Genomic DNA, 13,677 nt, shown 5'->3' with positions numbered 1-13,677 from the left:
CGAAAATTTATTTTCGGGACATATCTTGTTTTTGCCGTTATTATATGGGCCGAAAATTTATTTTCGGGACATATCTTGTTTTTGCCGTTATTATATGGGCCGAAAATTTATTTTCGGGACATATCTTGTTTTTGCCCGAAAATGTTTCAGACTGATTTTTGTCCGGAGCTTTATAGAAAAACTAGACATGGTAGAACTTTCAAATTTTCAGACATGGCGTAGAGTGGTATGAAGGTGCGATGTCGAGGTTTATGAGGCTGTACCCCTAGGGGCCTCTGACTGGGGACCCAAAAACTGAAAGTATTGTGACGTCATCGTTTTAGCTCTTTGTAGCTATCAACTCCTACCTAGCGGCAGAAAAACTCTATACAGAATTCGTTTATATCGCTTCCTTGTCCCAACTCGCGAAGGGACTAAGTGGCTGCTGACATCACGCTGCGCTTCATTGTCCCGCCCGTGCAACGTTTATTATTGGCTGCGTTAGTAAAACTTGGCGCGTGCGACTTGCATTTAAGAAAGAGGCTTCACTTAGTAAAGTAACCTTCTACTGCTACAAAACAACATATTTTACTGCCGCAAATATAAATGCGAAATCTGGGGGCAGTGTACGCCTCTCTATTTGCACCTGTTGCGCATTTTACTTCAATCAAACATATCAACACCAGGCCTAAACAAATTAAAATTGTCCAAGGGCCGCAGCAAGCAAAACATAAAGCTGAATGCGGACCAAGCCAGGGTAAAATATTACCGAGTAAAATTGGCAAAAGCATAGAAAACTATAGGCGTTAAATAATTTTAAGATAATTATTATATTTGTTTTTTAAACAAGTTGCCTCGTCAAAATTCAATAACATGGCTACACGCATTATCTACGTAAATTCTATTTATCAAATATATTTCTCGATCATTTCCCAAATACCTTGCCGTATTTTAATTTATTATCGCGGTATTACATGAAGAGGCAAGGCCAGTATATAATAAAGTTTCACCCATCGTAATGCAGGGAGGCATTGCTAGAAACTTCATTTATATGACGTTCGTGAACTATGTCGCCAGATTGAATCATAACTTAAAAAGGACTGAAAATTTTCTTGAAGGTAAAGCTTTCAGGCGTCAAGTGCCAGTTTGTCACTGTCTCTGGAAATAGAATTTTTGTTTTGAAGCGGCAAAAAAATAAAAATAAATCAATGAATAAAACATTTTGATTGCAAAACGATTCTAAAATTAATTTTGCTTTTTACCAAACTAACGTATAAGAAAATTAAACCCTTGGCAACTACCCTTTTCGTATCTAAGACATATAAGTTAGAGCGGGTGATTTTAGGCCCATATATGTTTTTGCTTGCAGAAACAAGTTAAGGAAATAAAAGAACAGGCAACGTTTATACTAAACCACAAACCAAAGTCAAATTAATAATATTTGAAAGCAACCCTGATAGGTAACGCTATTTATTTATATCCTTAAGCCTAAAAAGGTTGAGAACCACTGGTTTAAACGGTTATTCGTTTGTTGACACACATAGACTTTGAGTAGCGTTTTGAAAACCACCGAAAACTATATCAATGGCAAACTGTAGGTGTAAAAATAAAGATATATAGTCTGTCATTTATAAGTTGCAGTCATTAAAAGAGGAATATATTTCGCCACAAACTAAGGCATCGTCATTCTCTTATTGGAAAACAAGCTATAAATATTCTCTTTGATTAAGAGACTGATGATGCCTTATTTTGTGGCTGAACATATTTCGTGAACGACTGGCACTTATAAATGACTTACTATTATCAAGACAGGAATGTCTAAACAAAACTGTTTTAACTGCGAAAACACACACTAATTGTCTCTATTATAGCCTACCATATTTAGTCATATTTTATCTCGATTCAAAAGGTGGTAGATCTCAAGCAACTTTTTAAGACTCGAACCATATATCGTTTAACAAACCAGCATATGATCCGAACAAAACATAAATAAGTAACACTTGGCTATTATCTATTACTTAACGTTCAGCAAACACGCGTATACCCGGTGCGCACTCAAAGATTATAATCTACTTTAATTTTAAAAAACAAATTACTTCTAAAACTCATACGATCAAACGCAAACCAGTATATGATAAATGTTGGGGCGTTGTTCTTACTTAACTCAATTATACCTGCATACACCTATAGGAAACGCGTCAAGACCACCTCCGCAGATAATAATGAGTAATTGTCAGCAGATATATTACGCTGTATCTTTGGACAAATGCGGAAGTAAAATCTGGTTACTGAATGTGCATAGTTAAATGATTGCCAAGTGATCCCCACAAACGACTTTCTCGAAACAATTACCAAAGCTTTGGCGCAGCATTTTGTTTTTATTTGCACAAAAACAATACAATAAGGATCATTCGCTTTCGCGAATTATACGTGCGCTACTATAGATGGTTGTTAGATGGTTGTTAGATGTTTTTTTGTTCGACTGTTGACGTATTTAAACAATCAGTCATGGGTAGAACTTAATTTAAGGACGACAAACGTGTCAAAGCGATAAATATTAGGGAATAGCAATGTCTCGAAACATTGGGAATGTGGACGACATGTAAAATTGCCTTTTATAAGTATTTTATGACCAGGTTACTAGGGTATTGTCTTCCTAGATGTGAAAAGATATTACGGCGGTTTAATTATATGGGCCGAAAATTTATTTTCGGGACATATCTTGTTTTTGCCGCTATTTATATGGGCCGAAAATTTATTTTCGGGACATATCTTGTTTTTGCCTTTATTATATGGGCCGAAAATTTATTTTCGGGACATATCTTGTTTTTGCCGTTATTATATGGGCCGAAAATTTATTTTCGGGACATATCTTGTTTTTGCCGTTATTATATGGGCCGAAAATTTATTTTCGGGACATATCTTGTTTTTGCCGCTATTTATATGGGCCGAAAATTTATTTTCGGGACATATCTTGTTTTTGCCGTTATTCTTTTTTGGTTTCCTATGGTTTCCTATGGTTTCCTATGGTTTCCTATGGTTTCCTATGGTTTCCTATGGTTTGTTTCAGACCGAGTTTTGTCCGAAGCTTTATAGAAAAAGTAGACATCGTAGAACCTTCAAATTTTCAGACATGGCGTAGAGTGGTATGTAGGTGCTTTGTAAAAGTTTATGAGGCTGCACTCCCAGGGGCCTTTGCTTGGGGGGTAAAAACCTGAAATATTGCGTTTTAGCACTTTGTAGCTAACGACAGCCATCTAGCAGCAGAAAAACTTTCATACAGAATTCGTTCATATTCGCTTGCTTTGTCCAGCTCGCGTCGCGACGAGGCGGCTGCTGGCATCCCTGCTGCGCCCTATTGTCCCGCGCGTGCAACAGTTGTGTTGGAAGTGGCTTGCCTAGTAAAACTATGCACATGCGACTTGCCTTTCATAAAGAGGCCTCTCTAAGTAAAAAAACCTATTGCTCTTACAACACAAAATATTTTACCACCGCAAATTTAAATGCGAATCCTACAGGCAGTGTACACATCTCTGTTAGCACATGTTGTAATTGTTGCACCATTCAAACATATCAACACCAGGTCTAAGCAAATATAATTATACAAGGGCCGCAACAACAAAAAGCTTAAGTTTAACGCATTCTTAGCGACGACGTTACAAAGCTACGTCATAACATGGCGTCATAAATAAATAAATCTTGCGTTTATTGGATTTAAATTGGCAAAACTTTCAATATAAAACGTGGCTTATTAGGCACATAAACGTGTTTGCATATTGCTAAAAACTACAGATTTAAACTCTGTTTCAACAGTGATTGCTCAGACCAAGGCATGGTAAAAATTTACACAGTAAAAGTTGGAAAAAGTATAGCAAACCATAGACGTTAAATCATTTAGAGAGAATGAAAATATTGACTTTTTAAACATGCTAGCTGACCAAAATGTAATAACATGGCCGTAAGCATTATCTACGTAAATTTTTATTGATCAAATGTATGTTTCGATCATTTGCCAAAATCTACGCCATATTTGAACCCCCTTCGCTTCAAAGCCATAAGTTATTATATTATTATACACAACTTATTATTGTGTGTAGATATGTTGGATTGGAGTAACATACAGAACAGGTGCAAATAGCAAATATTCTCCAAATACGATGTTTCCAATATTCTCCAAATCGTATTTCATCGTATTGTCGCGGTAATACACAAAGAGGTAAGGCCGTGAATAAAGTTTTACCCACCGTACAATTAAGGGAGGGAAGCATTGCGAGTAGAGATGTTCAAAGCAGAATATCGGCGACTCATTTATAAAGTTTGTTTTCAATGCGACGTTAGCTTTTTTTCTGGCGACCAATTACTTCGCGATAAGCTTCGCCTAATAATTAAATGTCAATAGGGTGTATTTACTTTCACCCATCGTAATGCAGGGAGGCATTGCTAGAAACTTCATTTATATCACATTCGTGAACTATGTCGCCAGATTGAATCATAACTTAAAAAGGACTGAAAATTTTCTTGAAGGTAAAGCTTTCAGGCGTCAAGTGCCAGTTTTTCACTGTCTCTGGAAATAGAATTTTTGTTTTGAAGCGGAAAAAAAATAAAAATAAATCAATGAATAAAATATTTTGATTGCAAAACGATTCTAAAATTAATTTTGCTTTTTACCAAACTAACGTATAAGAAAATTAAACCCTTGGCAACTACCCTTTTCGTATCTAAGACATATAAGTTAGAGCGGGTGATTTTAGGCCCATATCTGTTTTTGCTTGCAGAAACAAGTTAAGGAAATAAAAGAACAGGCAACGTTTATACTAAACCACAAACCAAAGTCAAATTAATAATATTTGAAAGCAACCCTGCTAGGTAACGCTATTTATTTATATCCTGAAACCTAAAAAGGTTGAGAACCACTGGTTTAAACGGTTATTCGTTTGTTGACACACATAGACTTTGAGTAGCGTTTTGAAAACCACCGAAAACTATATCAATGGCAAACTGTAGGTGTAAAAATAAAGATATATAGTCTGTCATTTGCAAGTTGCAGTCATTAAAAGAGGAATATATTTCGCCACAGACTAAGGCATCGTCATTCTCTTATTGAAAAACAAGCTATAAATATTCTCTTTGATTAAGAGACTGATGATGCCTTATTTTTTGGCTGAACATATTTCGTGAACGACTGGCACTTATAAATGACTTACTATTATCAAGACAGGAATGTCTAAACAAAACTGTTTTAACTGCGAAAACACACACTAATTGTCCCTATTATAGCCTACCATATTTAGTCATATTTTATCTCGATTCAAAAGGTGGTAGATCTCAAGCAACTTTTTAAGACTCGAACCATATATCGTTTAACAAACCAGCATATGATCCGAACAAAACATAAATAAGTAACACTTGGCTATTATCTATTACTTAACGTTCAGCAAACACGCGTATACCCGGTGCGCACTCAAAGATTATAATCTACTTTAATTTTAAAAAACAAATTACTTCTAAAACTCATACGATCAAACGCAAACCAGTATAGGATAAATGTTGGGGCGTTGTTCTTACTTAACTCAATTATACCTGCATACACCTATAGGAAACGCGTCAAGACCACCTCCGCAGATATATTACGCTGTATCTTTGGACAAATGCGGAAGTAAAATCTAGTTACTGAATGTGCATAGTTAAATGATTGCCAAGTGATCCCCACAAACGACTTTCTCGAAACAATTACCAAAACTTTGGCGCAGCATTTTGTTTTTATTTGCACAAAAACAATACAATAAGGATCATTCGCTTTCGCGAATTATACGTGCGCTACTATAGATGGTTGTTAGATGGTTGTTAGATGTTTTTTTGTTCGACTGTTGACGTATTTAAACAATCAGTCATGGGTAGAACTTAATTTAAGGACGACAAACGTGTCAAAGCGATAAATATTAGGGAATAGCAATGTCTCGAAACATTGGGAATGTGGACGACATGTAAAATTGCCTTCTATAAGTACTTGTATGACCAGGTTACTAGGGTATTGTCTTCCTAGATGTGAAAAGATATTACGGCGGTTTAATTATATGGGCCGAAAATTTATTTTCGGGACATATCTTGTTTTTGCCGCTATTATATGGGCCGAAAATTTATTTTCGGGACATATCTTGTTTTTGCCGTTATTCTTTTTTGGTTTCCTATGGTTTCCTATGGTTTCCTATGGTTTGTTTCAGACCGAGTTTTGTCCGAAGCTTTATAGAAAAAGTAGACATCGTAGAACCTTCAAATTTTCAGACATGGCGTAGAGTGGTATGTAGGTGCTTTGTAAAAGTTTATGAGGCTGCACTCCCAGGGGCCTTTGCTTGGGGGGTAAAAACCTGAAATATTGCGTTTTAGCACTTTGTAGCTAACGACAGCCATCTAGCAGCAGAAAAACTTTCATACAGAATTCGTTCATATTCGCTTGCTTTGTCCAGCTCGCGTCGCGTCGCGACGAGGCGGCTGCTGGCATCCCTGCTGCGCCCTATTGTCCCGCGCGTGCAACATTTGTGTTGGAAGTGGCTTGCCTAGTAAAACTATGCACATGCGACTTGCCTTTCATAAAGAGGCCTCTCTAAGTAAAAAAACCTATTGCTCTTACAACACAAAATATTTTACCACCGCAAATTTAAATGCGAATCCTACAGGCAGTGTACACATCTCTGTTAGCACATGTTGTAATTGTTGCACCATTCAAACATATCAACACCAGGTCTAAGCAAATATAATTATACAAGGGCCGCAACAACAAAAAGCTTAAGTTTAACGCATTCTTAACGACGACGTTACAAAGCTACGTCATAACATGGCGTCATAAATAAATAAATCTTGCGTTTATTGGATTTAAATTGGCAAAACTTTCAATATAAAACGTGGCTTATTAGGCACATAAACGTGTTTGCATATTGCTCAAAACTAAAGATTTAAACTCTGTTTCAACAGTGATTGCTCAGACCAAGGCATGGTAAAAATTTACACAGTAAAAGTTGGAAAAAGTATAGCAAACCATAGACGTTAAATCATTTAGAGAGAATGAAAATATTGACTTTTTAAACATGCTAGCTGACCAAAATGTGATAACATGGCCGTAAGCATTATCTACGTAAATTTTTATTGATCAAATGTATGTTTCGATCATTTGCCAAAATCTACGCCATATTTGAACCCCCTTCGCTTCAAAGCCATAAGTTATTATATTATTATACACAACTTATAATTGTGTGTAGATATGTTGGATTGGAGTAACATACAGAACAGGTGCAAATAGCAAATATTCTCCAAATACGATGTTTCCAATATTCTCCAAATCGTATTTCATCGTATTGTCGCGGTAATACACAAAGAGGTAAGGCCGTGAATAAAGTTTCACCCACCGTACAATTAACGGAGGGAAGCATTTCGAGTAGGGATGTTCAAGGCAGAATATCGGCGACACATTTATAATGCTTGCTTTAAATGCGGCGTCAGCATTTTTTGGGGTGACCAATTACTTCGCGATAAGCTTCGCCTAATAATTAAGTGTCAATAGGGTGTATTTACCGCCGCAAGTTTAAATGCGAAATCTTAAGGCAGTCTACGCCTCTCTGTTAGCACCTGTTGTGCATCTTGCTCCGACCAGCATACCAACATCAGGCCTAAACTTATCTAGCAAAACTTTCGATTTAATAGTTTGCGTATTAGGCACGTAATAGTGTTTTTCATATTGTTTGAAACGACAGATTTAAAGCCTGTTTTAACAGTGATTGCTCGGACCAAGCTGTGGTAAAAAATTACCTAGTGAAAGTTTGCAAAAGTATAGCAAACCATAGGCGTTAAACCATTTTTAGTCTTTAAGAGAATGATAATATTTGATTTTCAAACACGTAAGCTGGTCAAAATTTAATAAAATAGTCATATGCATTATCTAAGTAAATTCTATTTATCAAATATATGTTTCGATCATTCCCCAAATTCTACGCCATATTTGAACCCCTTTCGCATCAAAGGCATATTTTAAGAGGGGAAGTTTTCGGCCCATATCTGTTTTTGCTTGCAGAAACAAGTTAAGGAAAATGAAAAACAAAATATATAATATAAAGTACAAAATATTAAAAAAAAATAAAAAAAAAAAAATTAAAATAAAGTAAAAATTGAAAATAAACACTAAGCCCTCAAAATATATCCCCTGACAAAATATACAACAACCGCACCCCCGTCTAGTTCTTTTTTGGTTTCCTATGGTTTCCTATGGTTTGTTTCAGACCGACTTTTGTCCGAAGCTTTATAGAAAAAGTAGACATCGTAGAACCTTCAAATTTTCAGACATGGCGTAGAGTGGTATGCAGGTGCTTTGTAAAAGTTTATGAGGCTGCACTCCCAGGGGCCTTTGCTTGGGGGGTAAAAACCTGAAATATTGCGTTTTAGCACTTTGTAGCTAACGACAGCCATCTAGCAGCAGAAAAACTTTCATACAGAATTCGTTCATATTCGCTTGCTTTGTCCAGCTCGCGTCGCGACGAGGCGGCTGCTGGCATCCCTGCTGCGCCCTATTGTCCCGCGCGTGCAACATTTGTGTTGGAAGTGGCTTGCCTAGTAAAACTATGCACATGCGACTTGCCTTTCATAAAGAGGCCTCTCTAAGTCAAAAAACCTATTGCTCTTACAACACAAAATATTTTACCACCGCAAATTTAAATGCGAATCCTACAGGCAGTGTACACATCTCTGTTAGCACATGTTGTAATTGTTGCACCATTCAAACATATCAACACCAGGTCTAGCAAATATAATTATACAAGGGCCGCAACAACAAAAAGCTTAAGTTTAACGCATTCTTAACGACGACGTTACAAAGCTACGTCATAACATGGCGTCATAAATAAATAAATCTTGCGTTTATTGGATTTAAATTGGCAAAACTTTCAATATAAAACGTGGCTTATTAGGCACATAAACGTGTTTGCATATTGCTCAAAACTACAGATTTAAACTCTGTTTCAACAGTGATTGCTCAGACCAAGGCATGGTAAAAATTTACACAGTAAAAGTTGGAAAAAGTATAGCAAACCATAGACGTTAAATCATTTAGAGAGAATGAAAATATTGACTTTTTAAACATGCTAGCTGACCACAATGTAATAACATGGCCGTAAGCATTATCTACGTAAATTTTTATTGATCAAATGTATGTTTCGATCATTTGCCAAAATCTACGCCATATTTGAACCCCCTTCGCTTCAAAGCCATAAGTTATTATATTATTATACACAACTTATAATTGTGTGTAGATATGTTGGATTGGAGTAACATACAGAACAGGTGCAAATAGCAAATATTCTCCAAATACGATGTTTCCAATATTCTCCAAATCGTATTTCATCGTATTGTCGCGGTAATACACAAAGAGGTAAGGCCGTGAATAAAGTTTCACCCACCGTACAATTAACGGAGGGAAGCATTTCGAGTAGGGATGTTCAAGGCAGAATATCGGCGACACATTTATAATGCTTGCTTTAAATGCGGCGTCAGCATTTTTTGGGGCGACCAATTACTTCGCGATAAGCTTCGCCTAATAATTAAGTGTCAATAGGGTGTATTTACCGCCGCAAGTTTAAATGCGAAATCTTAAGGCAGTCTAAGCCTCTCTGTTAGCACCTGTTGTGCATCTTGCTCCAACCAGCATACCAACATCAGGCCTAAACTTATCTAGCAAAACTTTCGATTTAATAGTTTGCTTATTAGGCACGTAATAGTGTTTTTCATATTGTTTGAAACGACAGATTTAAAGCCTGTTTTAACAGTGATTGCTCGGACCAAGCTATGGTAAAAAATTACCTAGTGAAAGTTTGCAAAAGTATAGCAAACCATAGGCGTTAAACCATTTTTAGTCTTTAAGAGAATGATAATATTTGATTTTCAAACACGTAAGCTGGTCAAAATTTAATAAAATAGCCATATGCATTATCTAAGTAAATTCTATTTATCAAATATATGTTTCGATCATTCCCCAAATTCTACGCCATATTTGAACCACTTTCGCATCAAAGGCATATTTCAAGTGGGGAAGTTTTCGGCCCATATCTGTTTTTGCTTGCAGAAACAAGTTAAGGAAAATGAAAAACAAAATATATAATATAAAGTACACAATACAAAATATTTAAAAAAAAATTAAAAAAAAAAAAAATTAAAATAAAGTAAAAATTGAAAATAAACACTAAGCCCTGAAAATATATCCCCTGACAAAATATACAACAACCGCACCCCCGTCTAGTTCTTTTTTGGTTTCCTATGGTTTCCTATGGTTTCCTATGGTTTCCTATGGTTTCCTATGGTTTGTTTCAGACCGACTTTTGTCCGAAGGTTTATAGAAAAAGTAGACATCGTAGAACCTTCAAATTTTCAGACATGGCGTAGAGTGGTATGTAGGTGCTTTGTAAAAGTTTATGAGGCTGCACTCCCAGGGGCCTTTGCTTGGGGGGTAAAAACCTGAAATATTGCGTTTTAGCACTTTGTAGCTAACGACAGCCATCTAGCAGCAGAAAAACTTTCATACAGAATTCGTTCATATTCGCTTGCTTTGTCCAGCTCGCGTCGCGACGAGGCGGCTGCTGGCATCCCTGCTGCGCCCTATTGTCCCGCGCGTGCAACATTTGTGTTGGAAGTGGCTTGCCTAGTAAAACTATGCACATGCGACTTGCCTTTCATAAAGAGGCCTCTCTAAGTCAAAAAACCTATTGCTCTTACAACACAAAATATTTTACCACCGCAAATTTAAATGCGAATCCTACAGGCAGTGTACACATCTCTGTTAGCACATGTTGTAATTGTTGCACCATTCAAACATATCAACACCAGGTCTAAGCAAATATAATTATACAAGGGCCGCAACAACAAAAAGCTTAAGTTTAACGCATTCTTAACGACGACGTTACAAAGCTACGTCATAACATGGCGTCATAAATAAATAAATCTTGCGTTTATTGGATTTAAATTGGCAAAACTTTCAATATAAAACGTGGCTTATTAGGCACATAAACGTGTTTGCATATTGCTCAAAACTACAGATTTAAACTCTGTTTTAACAGTGATTGCTCAGACCAAGGCATGGTAAAAATTTACACAGTAAAAGTTGGAAAAAGTATAGCAAACCATAGACGTTAAATCATTTAGAGAGAATGAAAATATTGACTTTTTAAACATGCTAGCTGACCAAAATGTGATAACATGGCCGTAAGCATTATCTACGTAAATTTTTATTGATCAAATGTATGTTTCGATCATTTGCCAAAATCTACGCCATATTTGAACCCCCTTCGCTTCAAAGCCATAAGTTATTATATTATTATACACAACTTATAATTGTGTGTAGATATGTTGGATTGGAGTAACATACAGAACAGGTGCAAATAGCAAATATTCTCCAAATACGATGTTTCCAATATTCTCCAAATCGTATTTCATCGTATTGTCGCGGTAATACACAAAGAGGTAAGGCCGTGAATAAAGTTTCACCCACCGTACAATTAACGGAGGGAAGCATTTCGAGTAGGGATGTTCAAGGCAGAATATCGGCGACACATTTATAATGCTTGCTTTAAATGCGGCGTCAGCATTTTTTGGGGCGACCAATTACTTCGCGATAAGCTTCGCCTAATAATTAAGTGTCAATAGGGTGTATTTACCGCCGCAAGTTTAAATGCGAAATCTTAAGGCAGTCTACGCCTCTCTGTTAGCACCTGTTGTGCATCTTGCTCCAACCAGCATACCAACATCAGGCCTAAACTTATCTAGCAAAACTTTCGATTTAATAGTTTGCGTATTAGGCACGTAATAGTGTTTTTCATATTGTTTGAAACGACAGATTTAAAGCCTGTTTTAACAGTGATTGCTCGGACCAAGCTATGGTAAAAAATTACCTAGTGAAAGTTCGCAAAAGTATTGCAAACCATAGGCGTTAAACCATTTTAAGTCTTGAGGAGAATGATAATATTTGGTTTTCAAACACGTAAGCTGGTCAAAATTTAATAAAATAGCCATATGCATTATCTAAGTAAATTCTATTTATCAAATATATGTTTCGATCATTCCCCAAATTCTACGCCATATTTGAACCCCTTTCGCATCAAAGGCATATTTTAAGTGGGGAAGTTTTCGGCCCATATCTGTTTTTGCTTGCAGAAACAAGTTAAGGAAAATGAAAAACAAAATATATAATATAAAGTACACAATACAAAATATTAAAAAAAAAATTAAAAAAAAAAAATTAAAATAAAGTAAAAATTGAAAATAAACACTAAGCCCTGAAAATATATCCCCTGACAAAATATACAACAACCGCACCCCCGTCTAGTTCTTTTTTGGTTTCCTATGGTTTCCTATGGTTTGTTTCAGACCGACTTTTGTCCGAAGCTTTATAGAAAAAGTAGACATCGTAGAACCTTCAAATTTTCAGACATGGCGTAGAGTGGTATGTAGGTGCTTTGTAAAAGTTTATGAGGCTGCACTCCCAGGGGCCTTTGCTTGGGGGGTAAAAACCTGAAATATTGCGTTTTAGCACTTTGTAGCTAACGACAGCCATCTAGCAGCAGAAAAACTTTCATACAGAATTCGTTCATATTCGCTTGCTTTGTCCAGCTCGCGTCGCGACGAGGCGGCTGCTGGCATCCCTGCTGCGCCCTATTGTCCCGCGCGTGCAACATTTGTGTTGGAAGTGGCTTGCCTAGTAAAACTATGCACATGCGACTTGCCTTTCATAAAGAGGCCTCTCTAAGTCAAAAAACCTATTGCTCTTACAACACAAAATATTTTACCACCGCAAATTTAAATGCGAATCCTACAGGCAGTGTACACATCTCTGTTAGCACATGTTGTAATTGTTGCACCATTCAAACATATCAACACCAGGTCTAAGCAAATATAATTATACAAGGGCCGCAACAACAAAAAGCTTAAGTTTAACGCATTCTTAACGACGACGTTACAAAGCTACGTCATAACATGGCGTCATAAATAAATAAATCTTGCGTTTATTGGATTTAAATTGGCAAAACTTTCAATATAAAACGTGGCTTATTAGCCACATAAACGTGTTTGCATATTGCTCAAAACTACAGATTTAAACTCTGTTTCAACAGTGATTGCTCAGACCAAGGCATGGTAAAAATTTACACAGTAAAAGTTGGAAAAAGTATAGCAAACCATAGACGTTAAATCATTTAGAGAGAATGAAAATATTGACTTTTTAAACATGCTAGCTGACCAAAATGTGATAACATGGCCGTAAGCATTATCTACGTAAATTTTTATTGATCAAATGTATGTTTCGATCATTTGCCAAAATCTACGCCATATTTGAATCCCCTTCGCTTCAAAGCCATAAGTTATTATATTATTATACACAACTTATAATTGTGTGTAGATATGTTGGATTGGAGTAACATACAGAACAGGTGCAAATAGCAAATATTCTCCAAATACGATGTTTCCAATATTCTCCATATCGTATTTCATCGTATTGTCGCGGTAATACACAAAGAGGTAAGGCCGTGAATAAAGTTTCACCCACCGTACAATTAACGGAGGGAAGCATTTCGAGTAGGGATGTTCAAGGCAGAATATCGGCGACACATTTATAATGCTTGCTTTAAATGCGGCGTCAGCATTTTTTGGGGCGACCAATTACTTCGCGATAAG

The sequence above is a fragment of the Ascidiella aspersa genome, chromosome 1 (assembly GCF_963924565.1).
Source record: "Ascidiella aspersa chromosome 1, kaAscAspe10.2, whole genome shotgun sequence".
Classification (NCBI taxonomy): Eukaryota; Metazoa; Chordata; class Ascidiacea; order Phlebobranchia; family Ascidiidae; genus Ascidiella; species Ascidiella aspersa.
This window is presented reverse-complemented; position numbering follows the sequence as displayed.